The sequence below is a fragment of the Rosa chinensis genome, chromosome 5 (assembly GCF_002994745.2).
Source record: "Rosa chinensis cultivar Old Blush chromosome 5, RchiOBHm-V2, whole genome shotgun sequence".
NCBI lineage: Eukaryota > Viridiplantae > Streptophyta > Magnoliopsida > Rosales > Rosaceae > Rosa > Rosa chinensis.
The window spans coordinates 85,665,291-85,681,603 of NC_037092.1; the positions used below are offsets into that span (position 1 = coordinate 85,665,291).

Genomic DNA, 16,313 nt, shown 5'->3' on the forward strand with positions numbered 1-16,313 from the left:
AGTTTTTACCCACCATACCTGGGTCGTTATATATATATTTATTGCTAGCTAGCCTATTAGAACTCCTCCCTACTTACTATGTGTTTGTGGGCGAGTAAGAGCAGAGCATGGGATGCTCCAGAGTGTGGGACACTCCGACCCGAGCCTAAGAGGCTCCCTTATTTCGTATGGTGAAATTTCTTCCCCCTATTTTATTGTTGCTTGACTAGCGGGGCTAGTCCGATTTTTCACTGTATCCAGCGGGGCTGGTCTTATTTTCTTGAGAAATGAGATTTCGGTTTTACGATATAGTTTTCGAATGTGGTGACTAGCGAGGCTAGTCAATTTATCGTTTTGGAATTCTGGAATTTAAAGCTAAATGTATTTTTCTAATTGTTGCATGCATCGGTTATTAAAGAGAATAAACGTGGGAAAGTATGAAATCCTTTTTCCTTTAAATTGTTTATTTTTGTCCACTCACGCTAACGTTTTTCGTCTACTTTCCCCTGGGCCTTTCGGTTTCTAATGCCCAGTTTGCAGGCGAATTAGTGGAGGTCGGGCGTACATGACATTTGAGGCATAGTTGTCACTACTTCCGCAGTGTAGGATCACTTGATCCTTTACTCCTCTGTTATATCCCTGTGTATAGTAGTATTGCTCTGCATAACCTTTGGGATTTGTATATTTGAGTTTTGTGTGTTTTACAGGTTTTCAGGTAGTCCATTTTAAAGGTGACTCTGCCGAATTTTTGGTAGAGTTATCCCTAAGGTGGGCCCCACAGGGCCACCTCGGGTTTCAGGGTGAAATTCGGGGCGGGTCCTGTCAATTTGGTATCAGAGCATTAGGTTGTTAGGTTCTGTAGACTCGTTTCTATTCTGTTACCTTATATGCTTGGTGTTGCCCAGTACCTCTCGAGTGATGGCCCGACTGCAGCGGTTCCCCATCGTGTACTCTTCGGTGCTGTGGTATTCATCAAGTGTGTAAGGTACAAAGTCAGTTGGTTTTCTTCTGGTGCTATGCCTTTTGTACGCCGACCTCCTAGGACTTTCTTTGCGTATTCGATTGGTTAACTATCTTGTGCCTATCCCTGGTGATGGTAGAGTAAAACTACTCTACAGTTTCGAGTTGTGCTACGAAATGTGATTCGAGGAAAATGTTGTGGTTGTCTTTTCTTTGATGCCAACAAGTTTGTTGGGGCAGGGATTAAGGTGCGGAAACCAGAGTTCGAGTTGTGTTTGAGTGTCTGAGACGAGCGACAATAGCTTTGGGCTGTCTCTAGATGATATGATTGCTTCGGAAATCAGGATTGTGGGTGGAAATGGACTTGGTAATAATGGTGGTTTTGACTTTGAACCAAGTTTCGGGAAAGGTGTTTTGTGATGTGATTGGTTGTTAAGTAACATTTGAAATATTATTGGAAGTTTTTGGTGGTTCTTTGAGAACCTCATTGTTGGAAACCATTTACAGAGAAAATTGAATAATTATTCTGGGTTGTTATGGCTAGAGTCTTTGTTTTCAAGTGACTTTGGTCACTGATGATGGCAAGTGAGAAGTGATGATAGTAATTGAGAGATATAAGTAGGACGAGATTTTTTGAAATTGTCATTTTGGGTCGTTGACCTAGCCAAGGTGTATGAGCATAGTTTTGCTCGAAATAAAAGAGATTGATTTTTTGATACCATGACTTACAGTTTTGTCTATCTGAGTCTTGTATGGTAGCGAGTAGGGAGATTAACAAGAATGGGCTTTTGCAGTTATGTGCTTGAAGTGCAAGAATTGGAAGAATGCTTAAGGTTTTATAATAGAGTTACGACTTTGGTCGGTAAATAATTGGGAGAGTTGGAATCAACTCTTCGTATGTGGTATTATGCAAATGGATTCTTTTGTTTATCCATTTATGAGTGAAACGGTTGTACGTAAATTTGGGGAATAGTGATAGTGATATAGTTGGGTGTTCTTAGAAGTTCAAACGGAATTACTTTGTGATACGGAATCTGATTCGAGTTTTGAATCTCAGAGCCTTGAAGGTTGAATTGTGATAAACTCTTAGTGGAAGTTTGCCGGACGAATGGGTTGTGATATGATATTAGTGGATGGTGGAATAACTTTAAGGAAATAAGTTTTCAGTTAGCTCCGGAAATATTTTAAGTCAAGGTTTGATCTGGACCTTGTTATTTTGGGTGGAAGGTATTGTAGCATGCTTTTAAGTGATGTACTTCAGTGATGATTACTTTGAGGAAATTGGATCATTATTGTGGTGGGACCACGTTCGGATCCGGATATCGCTTGGTGTGCTACAAGATGTTGGACGGGTGTCCTATGATTTATATAAAGGAAAGATCTTGTGAATTGTGTTAGCTACCTTGGGGGATTGATTATTGCTTGAAGCAATTATGTGTAATGGATTTCTTTGGAGGAATTGAGAGAACTTTGCCACCCTGGTGACCTTTAATTGGAAATGTATAGGAAGTTGTTGGTATGAGTGAAATCCGGTCACCACTTATCTAAAGTTAAGACAACTTGAACAGGAAGTAGGAGTTGAGTTGAAATAAATTGATTGGGCTTATGTTCTATCAAGGGTTCAATAGATATTTAAGTACTAATTGTTGAGCTACTATGATTGAGTTATGTTATTGGAATAATTCTTAGTGAGAAGATTTGGAAAGTTTTTGGTGCAAATTTGGTTAGCACAGGGAAGTCATAGGAATTCTTGTTGTAGCTGAAATTTTATAAGTTAAGCGTCGATTGAGGAGTGGATTCGTGGTTATCTTATCCTCTTTTCGGTAAGGACAATTGTTATTTATCAGTTTTGGCCTTAAGTTAAATAAAAGGAGTTGGCTATATTCTAGTACTTGCAAGTTCACCGTTGTTTTACATAACTTATTTCTAGTGATTCTTGTAACATCAGACAATGAACCTCTTCGATATCTTGTTTTCCTGTCTTGGGAAGTAGACTCTGTTTCTATGGTACGCAAAGTGTTATTTGTTTAATTAAGTGACTTTGAGCTTTTCTATTTGGGCTCTTATTCGACTCTCTCCTGGTTGTTTTGAGCAAAAGAGTTTTTGCAAATTGTTGCTTAGGAGTGGATAAGACTTTTTGGTAATGCTTGAGGGCATATCTATACTTTAAAACTGTTGAGTAACTAAAGGATGCTATTTTATTTGAGTTTGATCGGAATTCCAATCAAGTATTGTTTTCGGTGGTGAGAATTATATTGGCATACGAAGTAGAATTATCAGTTGTGGTGTAGAGGCCAGCGAGAATGACATGGATTCAACTAAATTTTAGACCTATAACTAAGAAGTGTAGCCTCAGCTAAGAACAACTTTGGTGTGATGTATCTCCTCTTGGATTTGAATATTTGGGCTGGAATTGAGCGAATATTTATGGATTTTGCTTTGCATCAGGTTTCGGAAGATGTAGTACTTAATGTGAGCAGTTTCGATTTTAGACATTGGTAATTGGTAGACTCCTTGGAATGCATGTGATTTAGAAGAATTTTATCCCCACATTATAGTTATAAGCAGTTTTCGAGGGATAATGCTAATTTGCCCGTTTGAGAACTATAAGTGTGGCCAGCAGGGCAACTATCAATTGAGTTTTCGTAGTCGACTTGGAACATAATTTCAAGGCTGGACCAATGATTTTTAGTCAGATATCAGTGTAACGCAGCAGAAGTGTAGTGGCCCCATAACTACATGATTAAGAACTTATAGGTTGTTCGGAGCTACCTTTGTTATATTTGACAATTGTGGGATCTTTATGTGAATGATATTTGATCAATAATCTGTGCACAACAGGCAAAAGAGGAAGTGTTGTTTTGGACTTGTTGGTTAACAGTGATTATTTTGTGGCATATTAGTAGCGGTTGGGTTACCCCATGAACGCACGTACGAAGGGAAATGTATTAAGTATGGAATTGATATATTATCACAATATTATTGGAGAACGGGGTGGATCTTCACTGTGTGACGTATTTGAAGAGGTTACGAATGCTACTATTTCGACCGAATGGCTTGTGACGTCAATACCTCGTGCTATCTGAACTATAAGCATGTTTTGATTTGCTTGAGTAGTTGGAATTATAGGAAAATCTTTGGGGTTGTCAAAGTAGTTGACTTGTGATTGTAAGAGAAAAAAATTTGACCAAGGATAAGTCGACAAGCTTCAAGGTTTTGGAAACATTGGATGAGATATTGTTTTGATTAGTCTTTTGGGAGACTATGAAAAGAAGTTCATTCTGGTTGTGGGTTATATCGTTATTTTCACATCTTGGTTTTCTTGATGGGCGAGACGATTATTCCTTGCGGTATTCAAGATTACAGTGACTGGTCATATTTCTGCTTGAGGACTGTTACTTTTTAATGTCGATTCCCTTATTGTATTTGACCACCTCTTGGACTAGATCTAAAGTTAGTTTTTACATGAGTTGAGCAGACTTGCATATCGATCGTGCAATATCATCCCCACCTTGTTATGATCTGTGTACTACATTCGTTGGGGATGTTGCATTGCAGATTAGTATATGTGTGCTACCTCTACTTTAACAGCATGAAATTTCGAGGACGAAATTATTATAAGGAGGGGAGATTGTAACGTCCCGAACCTAAATTCACCGGTTTACTAGTCATTGGGACGGTAAACGACCTTTACTTTCACTTTTACTTTCGGTTTAGTACTTTTAGTGGCCCTAAAAGTTGACTTTTTGTTCGGGTCAAAATTTGAGAAAATGTTCTTCATGGAAGTTGTAGAGGACGTTAAACCGAGCGCGTGCATATGTGGTGCGTAAAAATCGGACTTAGTATGTGAGAGTTATGGCCAAAAATGCAGAAATTACTGTTCATGATAAGTTATATATATATATGGAAATTTACTGTTGGTAGATTTCTATATTTGGAAACCTACCCAACCGGGTAAGTTCTCTCTTTCTCTCTCCCCGACTCTTTCTTCCCTCTCGGCCGATTTCTTCCCCCTCCGGTTTCTTCCTCCTCCGGCCGACCCAGGACACAATCCGGCCACCCCCAAGCTCGGTTTCTTCCCCTTGTCACGTCTGTGGAGGTATTTCACGACGATTTGGCCGGAAAACCTCGATTTGGAGCGGAGGAAGCTACGGTGGCAGTTGGGTACTTTTGCCGATTTCCGGCGATTCCGGCCACCTCCGGTCCCCATCTCGCCGTCGAAGGTTCGGTTTTCATCACTGATCATTTCCCCTATGGCCTTGTATCACGATTTGTTGTGTAGATGCCGAATCGACGAATTGAAATTCTAGGGTTCTTGAGGATTTCTGAGTTTTGTTCATTGATCGATTTCGGCCGTTTTTAATTGTTATTTGGGAATGTTGTAGTTGAGAAGTTGAATCAGTGTGTTGAGTAGGTGCCGCTGTCAAATTTTGGTGTCCATTGGAGTTGGTGGCAGTGGAGGCGGCGCCGCCACTGTGGGCGGCTGTTGCGGCGGCTAGGGTAGCTTTTTAATTTCAATTTCTGGCTAGTTAAATTCTATAATTATCATAGAGCATATATGTGAAGTTTGGTGAATTTTGGAGGAGTTTGGAATTGTTAGTGAATTTTCGAAGTTTGGAGTTTTGTGGTGGAATTATGGGAAATCCGGCCGTCGGATTTCCCTCGTTTTCATTATGGAATATGTAAATTGAGGAATTGGAATTATGGAAGAGATTTGGGTTGAATTTGAGAAGTATTGGAGATAGGGATTTTCGGATTTCGTTTAAGTTCGTAATTATTTTATCGGATTGCCGTTTACGGAAATATAATTGTGTACAGGGCAATGTCGCGAGCTACGGTTAGATGAAGGAACTCGTTTGCGTGGTTGCCAATAGTACTGTGAGTGGACGTTTGTTTTAAATAAGTGATGCATGCATTAATTTATTAAAGCATGTTCTATTTTATTAACATATTATTTTCCGAGCATATAAAGATAATTGCGAATTATCTCGTGGATTTGCTTTTAATAATGATTCTCATGAAATAAATATTGATTTATACCGGTTGAGAGTTTGGATATAAAGTTGTTATGCTCGGATTCAAATTTATAATTGATGTTGATTTTTGACGAATTATTTCCGAGGTGATTTCCGGAATTATGCTATTTATGTTATATTCCTATTCGTGGATTTGAGATTTTTGGAAAGATTTTCGAAATGGGATTTCGATGGAATTATTTTCTTGTTTATTTATTTGATCATTGGTTTTGGCATTGGGAATGCCTCATTGACAACCTATTTATTCCTTTAGCGTGTGGGACACGCTGTTAATTTATACGACTTTACGAGAATTTCCGGGTGCGGTTGGGAATCGTACCCGTGTTTTCTTTGTTCGTGGGACATGGGGAAGCCTTAAAGATTTATGGGATTTTATTAGTTTTTACCCACCATACCTGGGTCGTTATATATATATTTATTGCTAGCTAGCCTATTAGAACTCCTCCCTACTTACTATGTGTTTGTGGGCGAGTAAGAGCAGAGCATGGGATGCTCCAGAGTGTGGGACACTCCGACCCGAGCCTAAGAGGCTCCCTTATTTCGTATGGTGAAATTTCTTCCCCCTATTTTATTGTTGCTTGACTAGCGGGGCTAGTCCGATTTTTCACTGTATTCAGCGGGGCTGGTCTTATTTTCTTGAGAAATGAGATTTCGGTTTTACGATATAGTTTTCGAATGTGGTGACTAGCGAGGCTAGTCAATTTATCGTTTTGGAATTCTGGGATTTAAAGCTAAATGTATTTTTCTAATTGTTGCATGCATCGGTTATTAAAGAGAATAAATGTGGGAAAGTATGAAATCCTTTTTCCTTTAAATTGTTTATTTTTGTCCACTCACGCTAACGTTTTTCGTCTACTTTCCCCTGGGCCTTTCGGTTTCTAATGCCCAGTTTGCAGGCGAATTAGTGGAGGTCGGGCGTACATGACATTTGAGGCATAGTTGTCACTACTTCCGCAGTGTAGGATCACTTGATCCTTTACTCCTCTGTTATATCCCTGTGTATAGTAGTATTGCTCTGCATAACCTTTGGGATTTGTATATTTGAGTTTTGTGTGTTTTACAGGTTTTCGGGTAGTCCATTTTAAAGGTGACTCTGCCGAATTTTTGGTAGAGTTATCCCTAAGGTGGGCCCCACAGGGCCACCTCGGGTTTCAGGGTGAAATTCAGGGCGGGTCCTGTCACGAGTACCATCCACGCGCATAACCGGAGCGTCAGGTGGAACCGCCAGTTCTGCGCGCCTCTCAGTTTTGACTTTTGATGTTGAAACTTTAAAAGAAATGTCGCAATTCGGGGATCGGGTAATCCGAATGACTGTGACTAAGACTCGACTCTTGAGGTTGGGCCTAGCCATTCCAATTAGGCCCAAATATCAGTTTTAAGTGTGTGGTCATTCAATTTTACGATTTTTACCCATTTTGAACTACTTGACTAGAAAAATTGGAAAATTATTGTTCAATGTCAACATGATTTCATAATCATTCTGTATTTCCAAGTGAGTCCAGAGTCAACTTTCTTACTTTCTTTAACTTCCATTAACAAACACAACCCGGAAAGAGAGTGAATGAATATGTTACAACAATTATTAGTTTGCAAAAGCTAGAAGAGGAGACAGACTAGTGATTTTGGTTTCGTGTTAGTGACATTGCAGAGTAGCATTCATTTGCATTGTTTGGCCATGGGCATCTTCATCAGACGGTGCAATTGATCGACATGGCTCCGTATACCGTCCACTGAATTCACTATAAGTTCGGCATCTTCCATTGTGTTGATATCTCGTAACAGCCGTTTCTCAAACTCATACTGCTACCTATTAAGTCTGCTACTTGGACATCTTCTGGGATTCCTCTGCTAGCTAGGAAGAGTTCAAAGCAAGATATCAAATCAGAATGAGTCCTACTTGTTTTTGGTGGCTTTCTCTGGGTACCTCACGCAGAATGCTATACCGCCGGGTTACCGATACAACTCCTGAATCTTGTACCAGTAACACAGCGTCAGAGGAATAAACCGTACCGGACGGTTTATACCTCTCCGATGCTAGAGTAAGGTACCAATATACAAATGGACATAGTAATAGTATAAGAAAGGAGTTATTACCCTCAAAAAGGTAGTTGTGTTGGTCTTTTATACTCGAGCATGGGAAAGGAGTTTCCCATTTCTTCGATGTGGGATGCAGCTTGTCCCTTTGCAGTCATATCAGCTTTCTGGTGTAATTAGATGGACTGCGCTGGCCAAGTCCAGGGCTCTTGGCGTCCAAGGTGTTGCCTCCGATGAGCACCATCATGGTGGGTTGTGAACCCGACCCATGGTACAGTGCCTGGGTTCTCCTACGGGCCCCAGCCGATAGTGCCAAACCTTAATGGTGAAATATTCATCAGTATGTACACTACTAATAGGCACAATAAGTTCAATAGCTAAATTAGGCAAACACAACTAACAAATTCTCGAAATTAAATTTGCTCACCACTTAACCTTTAGTGGTGATACCGCCATCCTATCAAACATTGCCATGTCTTTTATAATTTAACTATGGTTATTAACTCTGATTAACTATAGTGAATAACTGAAAATTAATCATTTTATATTTCTCTCTTCCTCCGGTCCCCTCCTCTCTCTCTCTCTCTCTCTCTCTCTCTGATTCAGTCTCTCTGTCTATCATCCACCACCAGTCCACCACAACTACAAGTCTACAACCAAGCCTCTCACCTCACCCAAATTCATCTGTTTAAAATCTATTCCCTTTACACTCTAAAACATCACCAAAAGCCTCAGAACCCATCAAAATTCTCAACCAACGGCAAATGCGTCTCCTATCTCACTAGTGGTGCTTCGCCAGAAAAAAAAAAAAATAATAAATAAATAAATAAACCGACTAGAATCCGATCTCTCACTCCCAATTCTCAATTCCCCAACACGAAATTCCCACCAAGCTCTGAGATTTTGGGCATTTTCAGATTAGTATAGGAATTCTTGAAAACTGAAAAATTTAGAGCTACCCGGAATCGTAATTCATTATGAGAAGCGCAGGCAGAGGTGCTCTCATTAATTTGATTTGATTTCCGGAAACCATGAAAGATTTCTTTCTGTTTCTTCTCCATGAATCAGCTTTCCAATGTTGGACTCCAAATTCTAATAGTTAAAAGAGAAGTAAATATCAGCAATATAATAAATGTCTCCGTATTGTTTACATTGCACTCCCGTGATCTAATTGGAAGAAATGAGCTACTAGCAGAAATTTATAGGCAAAAGCTACTCTAAATGCAAGATCAGAGTAACTTAATAAATCTAATTACAATGAAAATGATCCGGATCTGCTTCTCCTTCCAAATATATATGTGGTTGGAAACATATTGGCTAGAATTTTATAGGCATACTGAAATAGAAATGAGATATAAATAAAGTTTATGACACAGGTCGCATAGCTAGCAACATACCTGCGATATAGAACGTCGTACTGTTGTTGATCATCGAGTTGGATTTGGTTCCTGCTGTGGAAATAGTCAGAAGCAGAGGTTGAAAATGGCAAATGGAGGCAGTCCTTCACATACTAGTGTTCCAAGCTTCCAATGAAGGACACTCGATGCCAATATCAGTAGTAGCACTTCCACTGTACAACACAGGAAGCTCCTTCAAAACGACTTTTATTTAGAAAGAACAATATTCTTCTTCTTGTTAACTGTTTCCTAGCTTGCTTGTTTCCTTGCTTGTTTCAATTACTCTTTCCAACAAAGGGCATTTCTCTACCCAAAGCTCTTCCGACTGAAAAAGACATTGCGCTGCATCACATGTGAAGAGACTTCCCAAAGACCTACAATGGTAAATGAACAAACTTTTAAGAGTCCGGAACATAGCATGGGGAACCAGACCATTACATATGCTTCTTACTGCATCTAACTCCAATAATATCACCTCTCTGAATTTTGAATATTCTGGTTCAAACCCTTCGCATCCAAATACATATTCAAGCTTCAAGCTAGAACTTCTAAATGGAGAACAACATGAAAGTAAATGTGAAGACTTTTAGTTCCAAATCAGGCAAGATTGGAGCAATTATAGTGCAGGCAAAGTAAAGCATCAAATCCACTAGTATCTTTTATTAGCTGTGACGAGCCACTTTAGGGCCCCATATCCTCCATTAAAAGTACACCTGCCAATTTTTTCTTTTCTTTTTAAAAAGCAAGAATTGGAGAAATTATTGTTCTTTCTGTTCAATGTCTTCTTTCTTGCATAGTCATTAGTCTTGACCTAGAAATACAGACGGTTTGGAGGAGGGCTAGCTAGTAAAAACATTTGAAGGCTTTACTCTGTTACAGGCGGAGTCCAATTCATATTTTGAATTGAATGGACCTATAAAATGTCGAAATGGAACTATGAAATGAAATTGATGCATATTAAAGGATAAAGTAATCCTATTCACAACTAAATACTGATATTTGACTGCTATAGAGCTGTAATTAAAGGACTTCATCATGTAGACTAAGTTAGCACCAATAGCATTATCCTTCATTACTGCACTTTTGCGTAGACATAGTCAAGGATACTTCAAAACTCCTCTTTGATATGGCAAAATCAGAGGATATACACCATCAAAATGTAGGTCCCAAAGTAAACAAAAGAAACCAACAATCAAGTGAAGAAGAAACTCTGTAAAACCCCGCAAGGGAGAATGTATGAACAGATCACCAAAGGTAAATGTGATGATCGACCTTTAGTTCCAGCTAGATTAATCGCATTACCTGCCCAAAGCCAGAGGTGAGGAATTAGCAGATGTAGGCAAATATCAATCAAAGTTTGGAACAATATGTTGTTAAAAAAAAAGTAAAGCCTCAAATCTGCTGATATCTTTCATCAACTATGCCCAGCCACTTAAATTCAAACACAAGAAAAATAAGAATGTCATAAACGAAGAGTAAAAGGCTACAATCTTTAGGAGACAGCAGCAAACTCTAGCAATCGCAAGGTAGGTACCGCGAGAGAGTTCAAACCGTAGACCACATAGGAGCCAACCATGGGCCTGACCATTCCTTTTAAGCCAACCTAAATTGAGGTTCTTAACCTCTTCAATTGATCAATGACGTTGTTTCTTTACGTTACACCAAAAATCCAGTTAAATCACCACTCCAAGGTTGCCTGACATAATGTATCAGATATTTTAGAGAATTATGTCCCCTGTTCTTGGGATGGACCTCATTAATAACACAGAAGTTGATGCAGTGAAAAAGTTTTGCCTTTGAAGCCTTGTCAGGGGCTCCAAATTTCCACACAACATGAAGTATGTGTATGTTATTAACAGACTGATCATACATCATTTGGAAATAATGGGGAAATATAAAATTGGGTCCAAAAGAAGCAGACACAGTCAAAACGACCCAAACTTGGAACTGACCTAACCAAGACCACATATAATCATCACCCAACAAAAGCAGATATAATCCTTAATCCAGGTAATGCAGTAACCAGTGACTGTTATCTAGTGATGGTAGTATAGATGACATTACCAAGGTTCCTCAAGTGTTGCCGTCGTAGGAAATGGGAAACCATGGAAAGCCTGACCACGATAAGGAGCAAAAAAAAAAAAAAAAAATGTCACAAGCCTAAGAAAACGGAATTGCGAGGGACTTACCCCTGCCAAAGAATACTGTAATCACAATTAATTAGGAATACTATGGAGAACCAAATGTTCCAAACTGAAGCTTAAACTAATATAAAACAGTCAACCAATAGATAATGATCTGACTAACACATACACACTATCAAAAACTAAACCCAAAGACCTCTTTTGATTGAAAGTTGCATGGTTAATGAAGTGGTATTAGATAGGAAGCTCAACACTCAAACATTCAAACCATCTCTGATTGCACATTGAGCTTGTATATTGGTTTTTTGTTCATAGGGGATTTGCAAGGAGGACAAGAAACAAGGACATCAGTCAAGTCTTTGAATCGAAAATCAGAGTAAAACAGAACGACCCAGAATTGAGATATATGAAACTAGTATCGATCAATCAATTGTACTCGGATAGAAAATCCAACAGAAACTATAAAACCACCTGAATCTAAGTTTTGTTCTACAAATGGTACTAATAGAATGCCCATTCTCATCTTGAATCTCAAACCATCTTCCAAAACAGATGGTTTGAGATTCAAACCAGAATACTTATTTGATTGATCGTCGTCCTATCTTTGTTCCAACAACGAATGTTCCTTGTACATTTTGCAACGCTTGAACAAAATAACCAGTTCTAGTAATCAATATCACAAAAATAAACTGAATTGCGGTCATATGATTTCCATAACTAACAAACATTCTCATCTTTTGTATAATTGTAACAATATAATGTTATTAATTGTCGTGTTGCAAAGCTAAAAGAGAAATTTTTTTACAGGATTTCTAATGAACTTGCAGGACAACTTAGCCAAAGCCAAATGCAGAGAAAACAGGATAAACTAAATAACCTCACACCGAAAATTCAAGGCTCAAATTGTGTGTGACAATTTATAAAAAGAAAGAAAATTCACTAACTAAATTGAGTATTCAATCAAAACAAACTCTAGTAGTGTACTAACTGATCATTTTGCACCCTACAAACTTATCAACCTGCAAGAAAGGGACTCATCAACGAGAAATTTTCTTATTTGCAGGCTTGCCAAATTGTGGTGTTCAATCCAAGCCGAGTATTACGAATTTATGAATTTAAGGATTCTCATACAGTAAAACTCAATAGTAAAATTGAAAAACAACTTTGTAATTGTAATGCAATGTAGGCTGAAGTGCTGAACTTAAAAGGTCAAGCAATGGCAATACAAGCAGACGAACCACTAGCCAACAAATCGAGTTTAGAACCTCAAATTCTGAGTACTTCAAAATAAAATAGAAAGGCTCATAGAATACTAGCAAGAATAGAAATTGTAAGAGAGATTGAAATTGAAATAAAAGGGCTAGTAATTAAATAGAAAACTAAGAAACACTACCCTCCCATCATCTAGTTGGAATTAAATTTAGCTCCAAAAGTTAAATCACTCATCAAGCACAACAATCAAAACTTCACTCAAAGTTTCAACTTTGCTGGAGAACAATGAAGCCAAATTATATTCAAAGTTTGAAACTTTATACACACATTATATGAATACACACAGAACACAGCTAAGGAACAGATTTCGAGTTAGCAAGCAAGCAAGTCCTGATTTATGAATGGGAGTAGAACACAACCTCCACACGCTGAATCGGAGCGTTGAGTTCTTCGAATGCGTGTGCCGCGGTCTTTTCTCAGTTCTCATGCCTGACCCATGTAGTTGGGCCTAGCCTCGAATGTATTTTTTGTACTACAAAGGGTATTAAAATAGAAGGCCCAAATGTGAGATACATTGGGCACATCAAACAACGCTACCATCTGATCCGTTATTGTCTAGGAGTCTAGGACTATACATTCTGGTGGTTTCTGATGTTGCACCCAAAGATTTGCTTATACACTTGGTCCAACATTGGTTCAAGTAAGCTTGAACATGTATGTTTTGCAATTAATTAATTAAGGGAGGAATTGTTGGAGCTTAGGTTTTATGCATTAAATCTATTAGGGTTTAGTGCATTAATTGTTTCGTTATTTAATGCTTTCTGTTAATAAACCCTAGACTTTAGGGATTAAGTGAATAGGTTTGATTTATTGCACAACCACTTACCACGATCTTAGGAGTGTATAACGTGGGTTGTTCATGTTTCCTTTCAGTTGTAAAAGGCTTGGTTTATAAGCCAAAGTTTCAATTCAATAAACTAGCTTTATTCTCCCAATTTGTGTGAGTTTCTTGTACAAAGGGTAATCGAGTTTCAACAAGCACACCCACATATGAATATCTTGAACCTGTTTTAGGGAATCAGAAATTGAGAGATAATCGCTGTGTATTCTCATTGATAATAGGGGCCTCTTTATATAGAGGATTACAATGCATAGAGTTAGAATCATACAAGGAAAGATAATCTCTAGATTCTTCTAATTGAACCCTATTACCACTAGGTCAAGCAACCAAGAGTTTGGATCAAACACAAATAGAGATATCCTTAAACACTCCCCCTTGTGTTGTCCAAACGCGGTGCTTCTCTCGTTGCCTCATTAAAAACCTTGCCGAGTAACAAAAACCCAGTGGGACAAAAATAACCTCGGTCGAAGGGGAAAAAGAGCGCAACACACCCTTCACGTTTCGAGGTGAACATGTAGACATCTCCCTTGATGTCTGCGCCTCCCCCTGATGACTACGATCATGGGAGTTCAGATAATTTCCGCAAGCCAATTCTTGCCACATGTTTCTCGAACGTGGATTTGGGCAATGACTTAGTAAACAAGTTTGCCATATTTTCCTCAGATTGAACCTAATTCACTTTGATCTTGAGAAAAGTCTGTTGTTGCTGATTATACTTGGTCTTGTCGCCTTTGATGTAGCCTAGCTTCATTTGTTCAAAACAAGCAACATTATCCTAAATGCTCGTAGGCTCATCTGTGGTAGACTTCAAACCACAATTGCTTCGAACATGCGTAATTATGGATCCACTCCATAAACATTCACGAACTACTTTGTGAAGAGCAATAATCTCTGCATGGTTCGAAGATATAGCTACGGTCTGTTCTGTAGACCTCCAAGATGCCACGGTCTTTTCCCATGGTGAACACTTGACCGGATTGGAAATGACCATTGTGTGGGTCAGAGAGATACCCAACATCAGCAAAACTTTCCAAAACACATGTTGTTTTGGGATGGGGATAGTGGACGCAGGCCAGTGTTGGTGGCGTACCTGGTGTGTAATGAGTCTGAATCTATCATCTCTTTGTAGGGATAGAATAAGCCCATATCAATCATACATCTCAAGTATCGAAAGATATCTTTTACACCAATCCAATGGCGTCGCGTTGGCGCAAAGCTATATCTAGCTAACAAGTTCATTGTAAACGAGATGTCCGGTCTTGTGCATTTAGCTAAGTACAATAATGCACATATTGTACTCAAGTAAGGCACTTCTGCCTCTAGCACATCTTCGTCATCATCCTTTCGACGAAGAGGATCCTTTTCAAGATCAAGACTATGGACGATCATGGGGGTGCTTGAAGGCTTGACCTTGTCAAAATGCCTAAGCATTTATCGACACGATGCTCAAGTTCTAAACCGAGACATAATCGTGTTCTCCCAAAATCCTTCATCTCAAACTTCGGATTTCAAGTGTTCAGCGGTTTCCCTTAACTCTTTAAGGGATTCTAATGAAGATCATGTCCAACATGAACCGCGATAGAATCTGAAACTTGTTATGGAAACGCGTAGGCATATCCCCTCCCAATCAAGTAGTCATTTTAGTGAGCGTTTCAATCTTATTGTAAACGCGCTCCGTGGTCTAGAGCCTCTTGACTTGGGTAAATGAAGTTCACCATGAACCTTCATGTATATTCCGTATCTAGATCCCCATAGAGATATGTAGTGACCATATTTGTAAGCTGCATGTTCAGTTATTAGGAAACTACCAAACTGACAAAGTAGTGGAGTGCAATGACATCCATTACGAGAGAATATGTCTCATTGTAGTCGATTCCAGGGCGTTTTATGAGAAGCCTTGCGCCATAAGGCGAGATTACCATCTCTTTTTCTCACTACGCTTTCTAACGAAGACCCATTAGTCAACAGGTTTTATGTTAGGAAGTGTTGGCATCACTGGCTCAAAAAATCATCCTCTTCGTTAAAGAATCTAACTTAACCTGGATCGCATCTTTCTATTTAGGCCAAATCTCTCTACATTGGCATTTATTCATCAACGGAGAGTGGTTCGATATCATAGACTCAACAAACTCATGCGCAATGAAATCATCAATTATGATGGAGTTTCTATCCCACGTCTCATGTACACAAGTGTAAGTTTCATAGAGCTCTATATTCTCAGGAATAGGTTCTGACGTTGAGGCATCCCCCAATGATAACCATAACCCGGAAGATACTCATGAGACGGATTTTGAGTCTTGATGATCAAAGGATTGGTTTGTGCCAAGGTATTCTTCGAATCCACAGGCTTCCCACGCATCCTAGCTGGGGCCATGGCCTATAAAGCCAGAGTGCTACTCTCTTTGGCGTTGGCGCCATACCCACCTCCGTGTGGGGTGGCGCTATGTCCTCTCGTAGGGATGTCCTTCCTTGCAGGTTTGTTTGCAGCATATTTGTGTGATCTCGTCACTTTAACAGGGATCGAGATGAGGCATAGTGGGGACAGGCCACGACAATTTCTGTCGTTCCTGCTGAACATCCGTGTTCTTATCTCCCCCTAATGATGGGAAGACTGTCTCATCAAAGTGACAACCCGCAAATTTAGCGGTAA

At 39.2% G+C, this 16,313-nt stretch overlaps 1 long non-coding RNA gene across 3 annotated transcripts; it reads right to left on the reverse strand.

Annotated features, from left to right (window-relative positions):
• Positions 1–7,444: 7,444 nt before the first annotated feature.
• Positions 7,445–10,111, reverse strand: LOC112165890. 3 transcript variants are annotated; one of them, XR_002923051.2, is made up of 4 exons: positions 9,882–10,109; positions 9,407–9,780; positions 8,070–9,101; positions 7,445–7,827 (listed from the first exon to the last, which is right to left on the reverse strand). It is a non-coding gene; the product is annotated as an uncharacterized LOC112165890 (long non-coding RNA). The 3 variants fall into 3 exon arrangements; XR_005799304.1 differs by having other exon boundaries at positions 8,070–8,327; positions 8,969–9,101; positions 9,407–10,105; XR_005799303.1 differs by having other exon boundaries at positions 9,407–10,111.
• Between the last annotated feature and the right edge of the window lie 6,202 nt (positions 10,112–16,313).